Source organism: Panulirus ornatus, chromosome 51 (genome assembly GCF_036320965.1).
Source record: "Panulirus ornatus isolate Po-2019 chromosome 51, ASM3632096v1, whole genome shotgun sequence".
Classification (NCBI taxonomy): Eukaryota; Metazoa; Arthropoda; class Malacostraca; order Decapoda; family Palinuridae; genus Panulirus; species Panulirus ornatus.
Genome location: NC_092274.1, coordinates 278866 through 296606, shown reverse-complemented (window position 1 = coordinate 296606; position 17741 = coordinate 278866). Strand labels below are relative to the sequence as shown.

The 17741-nt window shown below is 42.4% G+C and overlaps 2 long non-coding RNA genes across 7 annotated transcripts in view; one reads left to right on the top strand and one right to left on the bottom strand.

Annotated features, from left to right (window-relative positions):
• The window catches only part of LOC139764782 (uncharacterized), a 52931-nt gene that overhangs the window by 27485 nt on the left and 7705 nt on the right, over positions 1-17741 (top strand). For 5 of the 6 annotated variants that reach the window (XR_011716468.1, XR_011716470.1, XR_011716471.1 and 2 more), the window contains 3 exons: positions 9402-9617; positions 11194-12270; positions 16016-16178. This is a non-coding gene — a long non-coding RNA (uncharacterized lncRNA). Of the gene's footprint in view, positions 1-9401; positions 9618-11193; positions 12271-16008; positions 16179-17741 lie in introns of all 6 variants that reach the window. The other variant, XR_011716467.1, reaches the window with a different exon arrangement.
• Positions 9457-16130, bottom strand: LOC139764784 (uncharacterized). Its single transcript, XR_011716472.1, has 2 exons — positions 15995-16130; positions 9457-10608 (listed from the first exon to the last, which is right to left on the bottom strand). It is a non-coding gene; the product is annotated as an uncharacterized lncRNA (long non-coding RNA).

Below are 17741 nucleotides of genomic sequence, written 5' to 3'. Positions count from 1 at the left end.
GCACTTCCACCCTCCTCCGCACAACCCTACCTATAGCCCATGCCTCACAACCATATAACATTGTTGGAACCACCATTCCTTCAAACATACCCATTTTTGCTGTCCGAGGTAATGTCCCCACAACACTGAACACCCCATGTACACCAATTATACCCTCAACTGCCACATTACCCATCTTTGCATTCAAATCACCAATCACAATAACCCAGTCTTGTGCATCAAAGCTGCTAACATACTCATTTAGGTGCTCCCAAAACACTTTCCTCTCATGATCTTTCTTCTCATGACCAGGTGCAGAGGAACCAATATTCACCCATCTCTCTCCAACCACTTGCAGTTTTACCCATATCAATCTAGTTTATTTTCTTACACTCTTATCACATACTCCAACAATTCCTGCTTCAGTAGTGCTACTCCTTCCTTTACTCTTGTTCTCTCACCAACCCCTGATTTTACAAACAAGACATTCCCAAACCACTCTTGCTGTCTCCCACATTAGCGAGGTAGTGCAAGGAAACAGATGAAAGAATTGCCCAACCCACCCACATACACATGTATATACATACACGTCCACACACGCACATACACATACCAATACATTTCATTGTATACATATATGTACATACACAGACATGTATATACATATATACACATGTACATAATTCATACTTGCCGCCTTTATTCATTCCCATCGCCACCCCGCCACACATGAAATGACAACCCCCTCCCCCTGCATGCACACGAGGTAGTGCTAGGAAAAGACAACAGAGGCCACATTCGTTCACACTCAAGTCTCTAGCTGTCATGTAAAACCACAGCACCCTTTCCACATCCAGGCCCCACAAAACTTTCCATGGTTTACCCAAGACGCTTCACATGCCCTGGATAAATCCATTGACAGCACGTCAACCCCAATATACCACATCGTTCCAATTCACTCTATTCCGTGCACGCCTTTCACACTCCTGCATGTTCAGGCCCCGATCACTCAAAATCTTTTTCACTCCATCTTTCCACCACCAATTTGGTCTCCCACTTCTCCTTGTTCCCTCCACCTCTGACACATACATCCTCTTTGTCAATCTTTCCTCACTCATTTTCTCCATTTGACCAAACCATTTCAGAACACCCTCATCTGCTCTTTCAACCACACTCTTTATTACCACACATCTCTCTTGCCCTTTCATTACTTACTCGATCAAACCACCTCACACCACGTATTGTCCTCAAACATCTCATTTCCAACACATCCACCCTACTCCGGGCAACTCTATCTATAGCCCACGCCTTGCAACCATATAAATTGTTGGAACCACTATTTCTTCAAACGTACCCATTTTTGCTTTCCAAGATAATGTTCTCGCCTTCCACACATTTTTCAACGCTCCCAGAACTTTCGCCCTCTCCCCCACCCAGTGACTCACTTCTGCTTCCATGGTTCCATCCACTGTCAAAATAAACTCCAAGATATCTATGCCACTTCTGCTTCCATGGTTCCATCCACTGTCAAAATAAACTCCAAGATATCTATGCCCAGATATCTACTCCCAGATATCAAAAACACTTCACTTTCTCCGCTTTTCTCCATTCAAACTTACCTCCCAATTGACTTGTCCCTCAACCCTACTGTACCCAATAACCTTGCTCTTATTCACATTTACCCTGCTTTCTTTCACACACTTTACCAAACTCAGTCACCAGCTTCTGCAGTTTCTCACATGAATCAGCCACCAGCGCTGTATCATCAGCAAACAACAACTGACTCACTTCCCAAGCTCTCTCATCCACAATAGACTGCATACTTGCCCCTCTCTTCAAAATTCTTGCATTCACCTCCCTAACATCCCCATCCATAAACAAATTAAACAGCCATGGACACGTCACGCACCCCTGCCGCAAACCTACATTTACTGAGAACCAATCGCTTTCCTCTGTTCCCACTCGCACACATGCCTTACTTCCTCGATAAAAACTTTTCACTGCTTCTAACAACTTGCCTCCCACACCATATATTGTTAATACCTTCCACAGAGCATCTCTTTAAACTCTATCATATTCCTTCTTCAGATCCATTAATGCTACATACAAATCCATTTGCTTTTCTAAGTATTTCTCACGTACATTCTTCAAAGCGAACATCTGATCCACACATCCTCTACCACTTCTGAAACCATGCTGCTCTTCCCCAATCTGATGCTCTGTACATGCCTTCACCCTCTCAATCAATACCCTCCCATATAATTTCCCAGGAATACTCAACTTTTTTTTTTTTTTTTTTTTTTTTGCTTTGTTGCTGTCTCCCGCGTTTGCGAGGTAGCGCAAGGAAACAGATGAAAGAAATGGCCCAATCCACCCCCATACACATGTATATACATACGTCCACACACGCAAATATACATACCTACACAGCTTTCCATGGTTTACCCCAGACGCTTGACATGCCCTGATTCAATCCACTGACAGCATGTCAACCCCGGTATACCACATCGATCCAATTCACGCTATTCCTTGCCCTCCTTTCACCCTTCTGCATGTTCAGGCCCCGATCACACAAAATCTTTTTCACTCCATCTTTCCACCTCCAATTTGGTCTCCCACTTCTCGTTCCCTCCACCTCCGACACATATATCCTCTTGGTCAATCTTTCCTCACTCATTCTCTCCATGTGCCCAAACCATTTCAAAACACCCTCTTCTGCTCTCTCAACCACGCTCTTTTTATTTGCACACATCTCTCTTACCCTTACGTTACTTACTCCATCAAACCACCTCACACCACACATTGTCTTCAAACATCTCATTTCCAGCACATCCATTCTCCTGCACACAACTCTATCCATAGCCCACGCCTCACAACCATACAACATTGTTGGAACCACTATTCCTTCAAACATACCCATTTTTGCTTTCCGAGATAATGTTCTCGACTTCCACACATTCTTCAAGGCTCCCAGGATTTTCGCCCCCTCCCCCACCCTATGATCCACTTCTGCTTCCATGGTTCCATCCGCTGCCAGATCCACTCCCAGATATCTAAAACACTTTACTTCCTCCAGTTTTTCTCCATTCAAACTTACCTCCCAATTGACTTGACCCTCAACACTACTGTACCTAATTACCTTGCTCTTATTCACATTTACTCTTAACTTTCTTCTTTCACACACTTTACCAAACTCAGTCACCAGCTTCTGCAGTTTCTCACATGAATCAGCCACCAGCGCTGTATCATCAGCGAACAACAACTGACTCACTTCCCAAGCTCTCTCATCCCCAACAGACTTCATACTTGCCCCTCTTTCCAAAACTCTTGCATTCACCTCTCTAACAACTCCATCCATAAACAAATTAAACAACCATGGAGACATCACACACCCCTGCCTTAAACCTACATTCACTGAGAACCAATCACTTTCCTCTCTTCCTACACGTACACATGCCTTACATCCTCGATAAAAACTTTTCACTGCTTGTAACAACTTTCCTCCCACACCATATATTCTTAATACCTTCCACAGAGCATCTCTATCAACTCTATCATATGCCTTCTCCAGATCCATAAATGCTACATACAAATCCATTTGCTTTTCTAAGTATTTCTCACATACATTCTTCAAAGCAAACACCTGATCCACACATCCTCTACCACTTCTGAAACCACACTGCTCTTCCCCAATCTGTTGCTCTGTACATGCCTTCACCCTCTCAATCAATACCCTCCCATATCTCCTTCTCACATCACCACTACTTGTTATTACCTCTCAACGATGTTCCCATTTGTTCTCTCATCTTATGCACTTTATTTACCTCCTTCCAAAACATCTTTTTATTCTCCCTAAAATTTAATGATATTCTCTCACCCCATTTCTCATTTGCCCTCTTTTTCATTTCTTGCACGTTTTTCTTGACCTCCTGCCTCTTTCTTTTATTCTTCTCCCAATCATTTGCACCATTTCCCTGCAAAACTCATCCAAATGCCTCTACATATTATTATTATATTATTATACTTTGTCACTGTCTCCCGCATTAGCGAGGTAGCACAAGGAAACAGACGAAAGAATGGCCCAACCCACCCACATACACACGTATATCCATACACGTCCACACATGCACATATACATACCTATACAGTTTAACGTATACATATATATACATACACAGACATATACATATATACACATGTACATTATTCATGCTGCCCTTATTCATTCCTGTTGCCGCCCTGCCACACATAAAATGACAACCCCTCTCCCCGCATGTGCGCGAGGTAGTGCTAGGAAAAGACAACAAAGGCCACATTCGTTCACACTCAGTCTCTACCTGTCGTGTATAATGCACCAAAACCACAGCTCCATTTCCACATCCAGGCCTCACAAACATCTTTTTATCCTCCCTAAAATTTAATGATACTCTCTCACCCCAACTCTCATTTGCTCTTTTTCTCCTCATGTACATTTCTCTAGACCTCCTGCCACTTTCTTTTATACATCTCCCAGTCATTTGCACTATTTCCCTGCAAAACTCGTCCAAATGTGTCTCTTCTCTTTCACTAATAATCTTACTTCTTCATCCCACCACTCACTACCCTTTCTAATCTGCCCACCTCCCACACTTCTCATGCCACAAGCATCTTTTGTGCAAGCCACCACTGCTTCCTTAAATATATCCCATTCCTCCTCTACTCCCCTTAGGTCCTTTGCTCTCACCTTTTTCCATTCTGCACTCACTCTCTCCTGGTACTTCCTCACATAAGTCTCCTTCCCAAGCTCTCTTGCTCTCTTCGCCCGAACATTCTCTCTTCTTTTCTGAAAACCTCTACACATCTTCACCTTCTCCACAAGATTATGATCAGACATCCCTCCAGTTGTACCTCTCAGCACATTAACATCCAAAAGTCTCTCTTTCATGCGCCTATCAGTTAACACGTAATCCAATAAAACTCTCTAGCCATCTCTCCTACTAACATACATATACTTATAGCTCTTTTTAAACCAGGTATTCCCAATCACCAGTCCTTTTTCAGCACTCAAATCTACAAACTCTTCACCATTTCCATTTACAACACTGAACACCCCATGCACATCAATTATTCCCTCAACTGCCACATTACTCACCTTTTCTTTCAAATCACCCATCACTATAACCCGGTCTAGTGCATCAAAACTACTAACACACTCACTCAGCTGCTCGCAAAACACTTGCCTCTCATGATCTTTCTTCTCATGCCCAGGTGCATAAGCACCAATAACCATCCATATCTCTCCATCCACTTTCAGTTTTATCAATATCAATCTATTGTTTACTTTCCTACACTCTCTCACATACTCCCACCACTCCTGTTTCAGGAGTAGTGCTACTCCTTCTCTTGCTCTTGTCCTCTCACCAGCTCATGACTTTACTCCCAACACTTTCCCAAACCACTCTTTCCCTTTACCCGTGAGCTTCGTTTCACTCAGAGCCAAAACATCCAGGTTCCTTTCCTCAAACATACCATATATCTCTCCTTTTTTCTCATCTTGGTTACATCCACACACATTTAGACACCCCAATCTGAGCCTTCAAGGAGGATGAGCACTCCCCGCATAACTCCTGTTTCTGTTTCCCCTTTTAGAAAGTTGAAATACAAGGAGGGGAGGGTTTCTAGCTCCCCGCTCCCACTCACTTTAGTCACCTTCAATGACACGCATCAGCAAGGTTGCACAGACGAAGAGTTGCCTAACTACTCACGTATACATGTGTATGTAAACGCACATATACATTCATATGCATTTCAAAATATACATACATATACAAACACAGAGAAATACACATGTACGTATTCATAATTGCTGCCTACGTCCATTCCTGTCACTACCTTGCCACACAGAAACAGCATCCCCCCTTCCCTTCTCCAGCGAGGTAGTGCCAGGAAAAGACAAAAAGTCCACATTCGCTCACACTCAGTCTCTAGCTGTCATGTGTAATGCACTGAAACCACAGCTCCCTTTCCACATCCAGGCCCCACAGACCTTTCCATGATTTACCCCAGACACTTTACATGCCCTGGTTCAATCTACTGACAGCATGTTGACCCCAGTACACCACATCGTTCCAATTTACTTTATTCCTTGCATGCCTTTTACCCAACTGTATGCTCGGGCCCTGATCGCTCAAAATCTTTTTCAGTCCATCCTTGCACCTCCAATTTGGTCTCCTGCTTCTTGTTCCCTGCACCTCTGACACATGAATCCTCTTTGTCAATCTTTTGTTGCTCATTCTCTCCATGTGTCCCAACCATTTCAACACACCCTCTTCTGCTCTCTCAACCACACTCTTTTTATTACCACACATCTCTCTTACCCTTTCATTACTTACTCGATCAAACCACCTCACATCACATATTGTCTTCTGACATTTCATTTCCAACACATCTACCCTCCTTCGCACAACCCTATCTATAGCCCATGCCTCGCAACCACATAACATTGTTGGGACTACCCTTCATTCAAACATACCCATTTTTGCTCTGAGATATCGTTCTCACCCTCCACAAACACACACACACATACACACACACACACATTATATTAGTATTTTGATATATTTTGTCACTGTTTCCCGCATTAGTGAGGTAGCGCAAGGTAACAGACGAAATAATGGCCCAACCCACCCACATACACATGTATATACGTAAACATCCACACACGGACATATACATACCTATACATTTCAACGTGTACATACATATACATACACAGACATGTACATGCCTTCAATCCATTCCCACTGCCACCCTGCCACAACAAAGGCCACATTCGTTCACACTCAGTCTGGCTGTCACGTGTAATGTACCAAAACCACAGCTCCCTTTCCACATCCAGGCCCCACAAAACTTTCCATGGTTTACCCAGGTGCTTCACATGTCCTGGTTCAATCCATTGACAGCATGTTCACTCTATTCCTTACACGTATTTCACCCTCCTGTATGTTCAGGCCCTGATCGCTAAAAATCTTTTTCACTTCATCCTTCCACCTCCAACTTGGTCTCCCACTTCTCATTCCCTCCACACATATATCCTCATTGTCAATTTTTCCTCACTTGTTCTCTCCATGTGACCAAACCATTTCAGCACACCCTCTTCTGCTCTCTCAACCACACTTTTTTTTTTATATCCACCCATCTCTCTTACCCTTTCATTACTTATTCGATCAAACCACCTCACACTACATATTGTCCTCTGACATTTCATTTCGAACACATCCACCCTACTCCACACAACCTTATCTACAGCCCAAGCCTTGCAAGCATATAACGTTGTTGGAGCCACTATTCCTTCAAACATTCCCATCTTTGCTCTCCAAGATAACTTTCTCACCTTTCACACATTCTTCAATGCTCCCAGAACCTTTGTCCCCTCCCCCACCCTGTGACTCACTTCTCCTTACATGGTTCCATCTGCTGCTAAATCCACTTCCAGATATCTAAAACACTTCACTTCCTCTGTTTTTTCCTGCAAGCTTACCTCCCAATTAACTTGTCCCCCAACCCTACTGAACCTAATAACCTTGCTCTTATTCACATTTACTCTCAACTTTCTTCTTTCACACACTTTACCAAACTCAGTCACCAACTTCAGCAGTTTCTCACCTGAATCTGAGATGAAAGCAAAACTCGGGAAAAGGGGTGCGGAGATGGAGTGTGGCAGTGAGATATGGTGGCTAGTAGCAAGCCTGTTTGCAGATGATACTGAGTTGTTTGCGAAGAGTGAAGAGGAGTTGGAGAAGTTGTGTGTTTTATGATGTGTGTAAGGATAGGCAATTAAAGGTAAATGCAAGTAAAAGTAAAGTAATGATGTTTGAAAGGAAACAGAGTGAAAGTATAGATTTTGTGGGCTAAATTATGCTTTGGATATGGGGGGAGAGAGACTGGAAGAGAGAATTTAAGTATCTAGGAGCCATCTTGGGTAAGTATGGTGATATGGAAGGAGAGACAAGGGAGAGAGCAGTTCAGGGTACAAGAGTCATTGAGACCCTTAATAGAAGAATGAAGGGTAGAGGTATAAGTATGGAAGTGAGGAGAGGATTAAGGGACAGCATAGTTTTCCCAACCCTGACCTATGCAACTGAAACGATGGCATGGAATGTGTCACAGAGGTCAAGAATTCAGGCCATGGAAATGAATCATTTGAGAAGAGCTTGTGATGTGACTAGATGGAATGAAGAAAATGAAAGGGTGTATAGGGAATGAGTTATGGAGTTGTAGAATGGGTGAAACATAATACTTTAAGGTGGTTTGGGCATGTGGAAAGAATGAAAGACTGGGAGTTTACAAGGAAAGTGCACTGTATAATAGTACAATTAAAGGGGTTGGTGTGAAATGGAGAAATAGGGTGGAGGAATACTGGTGGGAGAGAAATAGTGGAAGACTGCGTGGAATGGTGCATGCAAGGGAGGGATGTAAGGATGGGAGTTCCAGGAGGGATCTGGTGTCAGGTATATCCAGTTGGCCAAGAGTCCAGTTTTCTTGGGGTCCAGTCGGTGAGGGGTCCAGTTGAGGAGGAGGCCTTCAGTAGAGCAGTGTTGATGATGGCAACCACTCTGAGGAAGAAGGTTCAGGTGTACTCCAAGGAACATAAATGTCCATCTTACCAGGACTTCATAAAGGAGGAATCAGGGGTGTTCCTTATGGTTACACCCCTGGTATCATAATGAATACTTTGCTATATTTATCCCCACCAGAAATCTCAACACCAGTAGCAGCAGCTGGATGGGCATGAGTGAAGGAGACGAGAGCAGAGCAAGTGTGTGGAAGAAGATATTAATTTACTTCTTTACGTTAACAGATTGAACAACAACAGCAGCAGAAGCAGTAAGAGGAAGAGGTGGAAGGTTTGGGGCAAGAATGGAGCAAGAGGGTGGGTGAAGGGGACACTGATTTTATGTATGTTTACAGATTGAGCAGTAGCAACAGCAGCAGCATCATTGGCCACAGCGGGGGTAGAGAAAGGGGGGTTGGAGTGGGTGGGTTGAGGGGAGGAGGTGGGGGGAAGGAGATGGGGGTTGGGTAGGAAGGGGGAGGTGGTGGGTGGGTGGGAGGGGTCCCAGGGAATGGGGGGTAGGGGTGAGGGGGAGAGGACTTTGGGGGGGGAGGGTGGAAAGAGGGCAGGGGAAGGTGGATGGGGGCAGGGGAGAGGGAGAGGTGCAGGAGGGAGGGTAATAACACCCTTGCTCTACCCCCACTGCTGCAACAACAACTGCAGCAGCAACAACAGGTTTAGGTCACTGGGGGATGAAGTAGTTGGTGGCTATGGTGGGAGTAAAGGGTAATAATAATCCTTGCTTTCAGTATGAACACTGCCACCACCCTGCAGAAGCAGCAGCCACTGGGGGAGAGAGAGAGAGAGAACTTATCATCTTTCCTTTCAGCTTGACCATAAACAGCAGAGGTACAGTTGATCAGGAGTCCAGTAGGCCAGGGGTCCAGTTGGCCAAGGTTCCAGTTGGCCAAGGGTCCAGTTGGCCAGGGGCCCAATGGCCATGGGTCTGGTTGGCTTGGGAGTCCAGTTGACCATGGGACGACGAGGCTGCTAAGATGGTTTACCAACAGCGGCGTACTCATCCACCTGACAAGCACCAAATGCAGTTAGTATAATCATTTTAAGAGTATATAAACTGTATTCATACAAAATTATATTTAAGACTGCTACAAGGACCTGTGTTTGGCATTAGATTTTAACTGATCAGTTCAATGTATGGACTTAAGCCCATAGTTTTACGGTGGCATCTAGTTCTCATCGATTGCCCTTAAATACTGACGCGGAGCATCTATCATCATTTGCTCCATTCTCATTAAACAAAGTGGGTATCAAGTGCTTTTAGTTATACATCTTTTGAAGGATTTGAATTTACAGAGCTAGCATTCCTGCTACTAATCCTGCAGGCTGGCAAAGGGCAGGGACGCCCAGTTCCCTGAGGTAGAATTGTCACCCAGCTTCCCAAAAAGAAGGCTCAAATATCATAAAATTTCCTCATCCTCTGAAACATGACAAGGCTTCTCTTTCCTATATCATTACAATTTAGAGTACAAATACCACCGAGACAAGTACACTTTTAACAGAACTGCATTTGGAATTCACATTATTACTTAACTTCTATTCTGTTAGACATTCCCCTGTAATTCTTACATTCAATCTCCATCCCCTTTTCCTTATACAAAGGATCTTATTCTGCACTGCTCTTGTCAAATTATCAGGCTTTTGACCATTATACCATGCCTTTCCTGACCCACTCCACAGCAATTTCACTGCTGTTCTTCACCTTGCTTACCAAATTTTCTAGAGTTAGGGATCCCAAAGGTTGGTGGTCCAGGAGAAAGGTCAAGAAAGGATGGAGGAAAGGAGTGGAGGGGGACAGAAAATTCATATCCACATCTGAGAAATGGCAAAATATACACTTTGATACCAAGAGTGTAACTAGACGAGCAGCTCCCATACTCACCATTTTCTTTAGTCTATAGTGAAATTATGGCCAACATTCCTTGCAGTATCTTGACTGTATAATTTGCAGCACTCTGAGACATTCTTCTTGAACGTTTTCCTTCTCATCTTCATTGCCATCTTGTAGAAATGATTGCCTGCAACACAAATTTTTTCTATTTTGAATATATTATCAAATTTATGAAGCAAGTGATAGAATTCGGCAAATAACTACTACTACTTTATATGAAAATGCACCCTATATGTTAATGTAGGATGTACAATACTAATGAGCCTATCATAGATTATCTTATTTATTTATTAAAATGACCAACTCCTATCCTGTATGTTACCTTAGGATTTACAATACTAATAAGCTATCATAGAAATTATCCTATTTATATATTAAGGTAACCAACTCGTATCCTATATGTTACGTTAGGATTTACAGGACTAATAAGACTATCATAGAAATTATCCAGTTTTTATATTAAAATGACCAGCTCTTTTTCTATATGTTACCTTAGAATTTACAATAGAAGTGATCCTATTTATATATTAAAATGACCTACTCCTATCGTGTATGCTACCTTAGGATTTACAACAGTATAATTGTGTTTATTACATTCTATTATCATGTTTTCTATAAGCAATCAGCTGTTTTGGTCACATCCAAAAGAATATAAGTGACCTGTTTATGGAGAATGTCAACCCATGTCAGTTCATCTCTCTATCTCCTCCAGAATATTATGCCTCTGGGAGATGTACAAACCTGTACAAAAACATACTGGCAGCTGTAAAAGCACCATTTGTGATGACAGACTAGAAACAACTGGAGAAAAATGACAAGCTCATGTTGTGGTGATTTGAAGCAAAATCAAGTGGCGGTGGAAACAGCAGTAACTCATACATTCCCAACAAAATAAACCTAACAGGTGACACTGAAAGATCTTTGAAGACCTATAAACAAAATTGTATTAACCTCTATTATAGAAGAAGGTTTTAAAGAAGAAACCCGATGAGGAGAAAGCTGCAGTACTTGTAACCTTTGGTGGAGCTATTTATAAGAGATGTATAATTCATTATGTTCCTAGCACCAGTAGATAGATAACCAGCCTAAACAAGTGGCTAAAAAATGTACTTGCCAAATTTGATGTCAAATTTTACCAGCAACGAAGAATGAACTGGCAGACAAATAGATTTCGAAAGTGTGGAGAACAGACAGGAGAATTGCAAGATTCACCTATCACCAGATTGGGAATCCATCCAAGGAATGTGAGATGAAAGATTAATTACTACTTGGGCACTCAGATGACTTACTCTGTGAGAAATTCTTTAAAGAGAATGAAAATCTGTGTGGCACATAAGCAGCAGATGGCAGTATATCTTGGTGTATGACCACAAGGTGACCTAGAAACCCATGAAGGAAGACAAATGAAATGAAAGACATTAAACATGAGGACCATGCCTGGTCACACACACCAATGAAGGAATGTAAATTCTTTAGCAACAAGCATATTTGGGAAGACAGAAGAATGCCCGGCATATAGCAAGACCTGTAGCATACGCATGGAGAAGAATCACTTTGCATTTACTTGTAGATCGAAACCAGGCAAGGGTTTTAGAAGTATGGTCAATGGTATTCAAGAGGATGCAGATGGAAAAGCCAACCCCAGTTTCCTGTGTGTTACAAGCTTTCGACATGATGCAACGATGAGGCTATTATGGCATCCACGAAGGACGACCCTGATGTCGTGTATTTTATGAAGCTTTCAACACGACTCAGCAATGAAGCCATCACAACCATGACATCAATGGAGGTAAGCAACAAGGTTGACTGTGGGACGAGCATGAATGTTATTCCTCAACTAGTGATGCCTGACAGACAGTTAAAGCCCCGTAATTTAGTTTGTACACATGGAATTCTACAGAGATAGGTGTCTCACTTGAAAAGAAAAAGAGAAGAATCAGGAATTTGAAAGGTGCATGGTGCTACAGTAAGACAGCTAAAGATCTTGACCCATTAGAAGGAAACATGTTAACAATCAAAGCAAATACTCTTAGGGACAAGACCTGTCATAAAGAAACAGCGAATCAGAGGTTGGACGAGTTCATACGAGATGATAAATTCAGGGACTATATGATGCAGTAAACAGGTTCTAAGAGACTAGTGAATGAGACTTGGACAATGAAGAAAGACCACAAAACAGTATAACAGATGTACAAATTGAAAGAGGGTTAGATACAAACTCAGGTTTGGAGGACAATGTGAATACAGATGTGTGTGTGTGTGTGTGTGTGTGTGTGTGTGTGCCAAGTAGTGTGTAGAACTAGGATAAGGATGAAATAGGTCATAGAGATGTTTCTAGTGCAGCAGGTGGACTTACTTAGTGTAAGACTATAGAAATGTGCTGCCAGTTAGAAGGTAGCGTCAGGAAAAAGAAAGAATGACCCATCCACTCATATACACATTATATACATAAATGCACATACACATGCATATCAGCAAATACACATATACAAGTACATTTTCACACTTGCTTGCCTTCATCCATTCCAGGCGCCCCACCCCACAGGAAACAGCATTGCTTCCCCATGTCAGCAAGGTAGTGCCAGGAAAACAGACAAAAAAGGCCACATTCATTCACACTCAGTCTCTAGTTGTCATGTGTAATGCACCAAAACCACAGCTCCCTATCCGCATCCGGGCCCTACAGACCATTCCGTGGATTACCCCAGACGTTTCACTTGTCCTGGTTCAGTACACTGATAGCACGTTGACCCTGGTATACTGCATCATTCCAATTCATGCTACTCTTTGCATGCCTCTCACCCTCCTGTAAGTTCAGGCCCCAATTGCTCAAACTTTTTCACTCCATCCTTCCACCTCCAGTTTGGTCTCCCACTTCTTGTTGCCTCCACCTCTGATACATATATCCTCTTTGTCAGCTTTTCCTTACTCATTCTCTCCATGTATCCAAAGCATTTCAACACGCTTTCATCTGCCCTTTCTCAACTACACTATTTATTACCACACATCTCTTACCCTTTCATTACTTACCCAGTCAAACCACCTCACACCACATACTGTCCTCAAACATTTCCAAGACTTCTGCAGTCTCTCAATCAAATCAGCCACCAGTGCTGTATCATCAGTAAACTAAAACTGACTCACTTCCCAGGCCCTGTCATCCCCAACAGATTGCATACTTGCCCCTCTTTGCAAAACTCCTGCATTTACCACCCTAACCACCCCATCCATAAACAAATTAAACAACCATGGGGACATCACACACCCCTGCTGCAGACTGACCTTCACTGGGAACCAATCACTCTCCTCTCCAACTCATACATATGCCTTACACCATTGATAAAAACTTTTCACTGCTTCTCGCAGCCTTTCTCCCATACCAAGTACTCTTAAGATCTTCCACAAAGCATTTCTATCAACCCTATCATATGCCTTCTCAAGATCCATAAATGCTACATACAGATCCATCTGTTTTTCTAAGTATTTCTGACACACATTCTTCAAAGCAAACACCTGATCCACACATCCTCTGCCACTTCTGAAACCTTACAGCTCAGCCCCAATCTGATGCTATGTACATGTCTTCACCCTCTCAATCAATGCCCTCCCATACAATTTAATATCCCCTTTGCCTTTGTACAGTGACAATATACATGCATTCCGCCAATCCTCAGCCACTTCACCATGATTCACACATACATTACCAATCAACAACACAGTCACCCCATTTCTTAATAAATTCAACTGCATTACCCTCCAAACCTGCCACTTTGCTGGCTTTCATCTTCCGCAAGGCTTTCACCACCTCTCCTAACCAAACTATTCACCCTGACCCTCTCACTTCACACACCACATAACAATACATATATATTTGTACCATAAATGATCAGTTTATATTATAGTGCTATTGTATTTTTGTGATAAAAGAATATTTTCTAAATTGATGTACAAATATACAGTACAATAGTAATTCTTTAAAATGAGAAGGAACAGTATTTATGCTTATTACAGTGTATCATAGCATGTTTTTTTTTTTTATTAACAAGCAGCTTCTTTGTTGATAGCCACAAGAATGTAAGTGACCTTTTTTCGAGAATGTACCAAGCAAGGTGATATTGGTCGTAAGCCTCTATAAGAAGCGCGCGCTAATATTGAATAGTGGTGGCCTTCCACCCGAGCAGCTCCTTGTACCTATGGACACCAGAACAGCCTCCTGGACCTCTGGTGACCTGGATTCCAGGTGACCTAGACTTTCCACCCAACCTCTGGGATCCTGGACTCTGAGCCAGGTCAGTGACGTGGCCACCTTGGTCGTCTCCTGGACCCCTGGATTGCCATATTCTTGGTCTTGGACCCCCTAGTCTTACCTGATGTATCAGATTAATTTCCTGATGAAGTGCCTGACAACCCTGGTATACACCAACACTGTCTAATTCTACAGTAAAATTTCATTAACAAAAAATTTTTACAATAATTGTAAAAATTTATTTTTTTATGTTACTGAATGAAATTTTACTGTAAAATTAGATACAGAGTTGGTGTATACCAGGGTTGTCTGGCACTTCATCAGGAAATTAATCTGATACATCAGGTAAGACTAGGGGGTCCAGGACCAAGAATATAGCAACTCAGAGGTCCAGGACACAACCAAGGTGGCCACGTCACTGACCTAGCTCAGAGTCCAGGATCCCAGAGGTTGGGTGGAAAGTCCAGGTCACCAGAGGCACAGGAAGCTGCTCAGGTGGAAGGCCAACACTGGTGTAATTATTCACTTGACTATGACAAATTGCTGGAAATGTTATATGATTGGAAATGGTGTACAGCTTGTGCAGTTGTGTGCTGAAAAAGGACTGGTTATTGGGAATATCTAGTTTAGAAAGAGGGATGTACACAAGTGTACATATGTGATGTAGGAAAGATGGTCAGGAATGACTGGATTATGCAGGGGGGAGGGTGTGATGCCCCATGGCTGTTCATATATGAGTTGGTGTGACAAGAATATGTAAGAATCTAAGAGAGAAGGGCGAATATGAAGTCTGTAGGGGATGAGAGGACATGAAAAGTCAGTCAGTTATTGTTTGTTATGATACAGCATTGAGAGATTTGAGCGAGTGCAGAATTTTGTGACTGAGTTAGGAAGAGTATTTGAGAGAAGGAGGATAAGAGTAAGGGCCGATCACATCATAAGGGTCATCTCTGCATGGTTTTCATATGTAAATTATTATTGTGTTGACATCAATCACAATAGGCTATGGTCAAATGCACCATGTTGGCTGTGTACCAGCTATATAAAAAAAATTGTTAAAAACAATTTATTAGTAACACATTTTGAGGTATTTAATAATAAAATCCAATGATAAAAGTTTAAATAGAACTCATTATAACAAAATACATGGTTCATTCTACGCAACCCATCAAAAGACGTACGAGCGCATCGGATTCAATGGGATCCGAGCCAAAGTAAAGAGATCCAATGTTGTTACATGGGATCGGATGCTGTTTCTTATACTTACATTATTTATACGAGTCAACAGGTTCAGGATCTGATCACTTGTGAGGTGGAGGAGAACCTGTCGAGACGTGGACATCCTCCTCCTCCGTAGAAGTCGTGCTCCAGCCCACAAGCCGGCGGTTCAAGGAGTCACAGTGACCTGCGGGGAAACAAAGAGGTGTCAATTCTTCGTGAACCAGATTGACGTAAGTGATGTGTGTTGTCATGTCAATAATCTCGAGTATATACGAGGATGTTAAGTGGTGTGAGGGATCAGGTTGGGATCCAGCTTGGGGTCGACTCCTTGGTGTGGCTGGCCCGCCTCATCATCCTGGAACCCGAGATGATGATCATGTGTTGACATTTGTGTTGTGTGTAGCAATATATACAAACTAAGGTAACACTACTGCAACACTCAAACCCCAGTGTGAAAACCAGCAGCAATAATCACATGATTTACATTAAGATTTTAACGCGAAATTGACCTTAGACGACATCATAATCCATTATTTATTGTATTATAAGACGATAAAATGACTATTTTGGCTTTTGAATTTTTTTGCACGATTCTGAACTTCATATGTAACGCACGTCACCTGTTTAGTACATGTTGACCACAGAATATGTAGATGATCGTTAGGGTAGTTGGCCGAACGAGTTTTCGTAGGTAATGTTATTTATTTCTTAAAATGACATGGTAATTAAACACATTAACCTTAGATATTAACTTGTTCATCATTAACCGTCATGGCTGTATTAACGCAAGTACAATTATTGCTCCCAGCCACTGGCTTTATTCCCTCATCATCATCACCGCACTATTATATCATTGCATTTTGCTGGTAATTCTGGTCATTAGGTCATTATCGACGGCAAGATGAAGATAGGAAAGGATTGGGTGTGTTATTTTGTAATAGTAATAACGTAAATAATGACATTTGGGCCCTTGTCGGAAACAAGATGGCGTCCGGCCGGCCGGGCGATCAAGCCTTATCTTAGCTTTAGTTGGTCGAAATGACCCATTTTATCCTCGTTAGGATAACAACTGTCTTGAGCCATGGCCGAACATGAGGTGTAGTGTGAATATCAAGTGGAAAATAAACTTGGCGCATCGTTTTAGCAGCAGAACAACACCACCCAACGAAACTACCAAACGATCATTACGATGGTTCACATACACACGAGCCTCTCCAATGTCCTCAAACTTTATTTAAATGAACTCATACTCATAACCGGGATCAGATGCATATATATATGTGTGTGTGTGTGTGTGTGTGTGTGCCACTTCCCGCATGGGTTAACAGAAGGACCGTAGGTCAAGCCAGCCATATCTCTGCTAATTACTGTAAAAATTACACTTTATGACACTCCACTTTGCCCCTTATGCATAACATTACAACTGGTCAACAAATTTCTCGAACAATTTGCATATACTAACCTTAAAATAAGGGTTTGATGGACGGTGTGTCACGCGTAGGTCCTCCCCGTCAGCGGCTCCTACCAGCAAATGGACATCTTGGCTCATGGAATTTATACCGTCCCTGGAAACTCTGGCACGACCTGGCCACGGCGTCAAATTGCTAGCTGGTAACTCCAAATCACGAGGAAATACAGGAATTATCTGTTTTCTAACCTCCTGATGGTGTTGAGAGTCCTTAATTAGATGCCAGGCGTGGAATTAAGACGTTTTGCAATGTCTTTGATGGTTATATAACTGTAAATGATATCAAGATGACGATTTAATGAAGTGTTGTGATAGTACCATATCC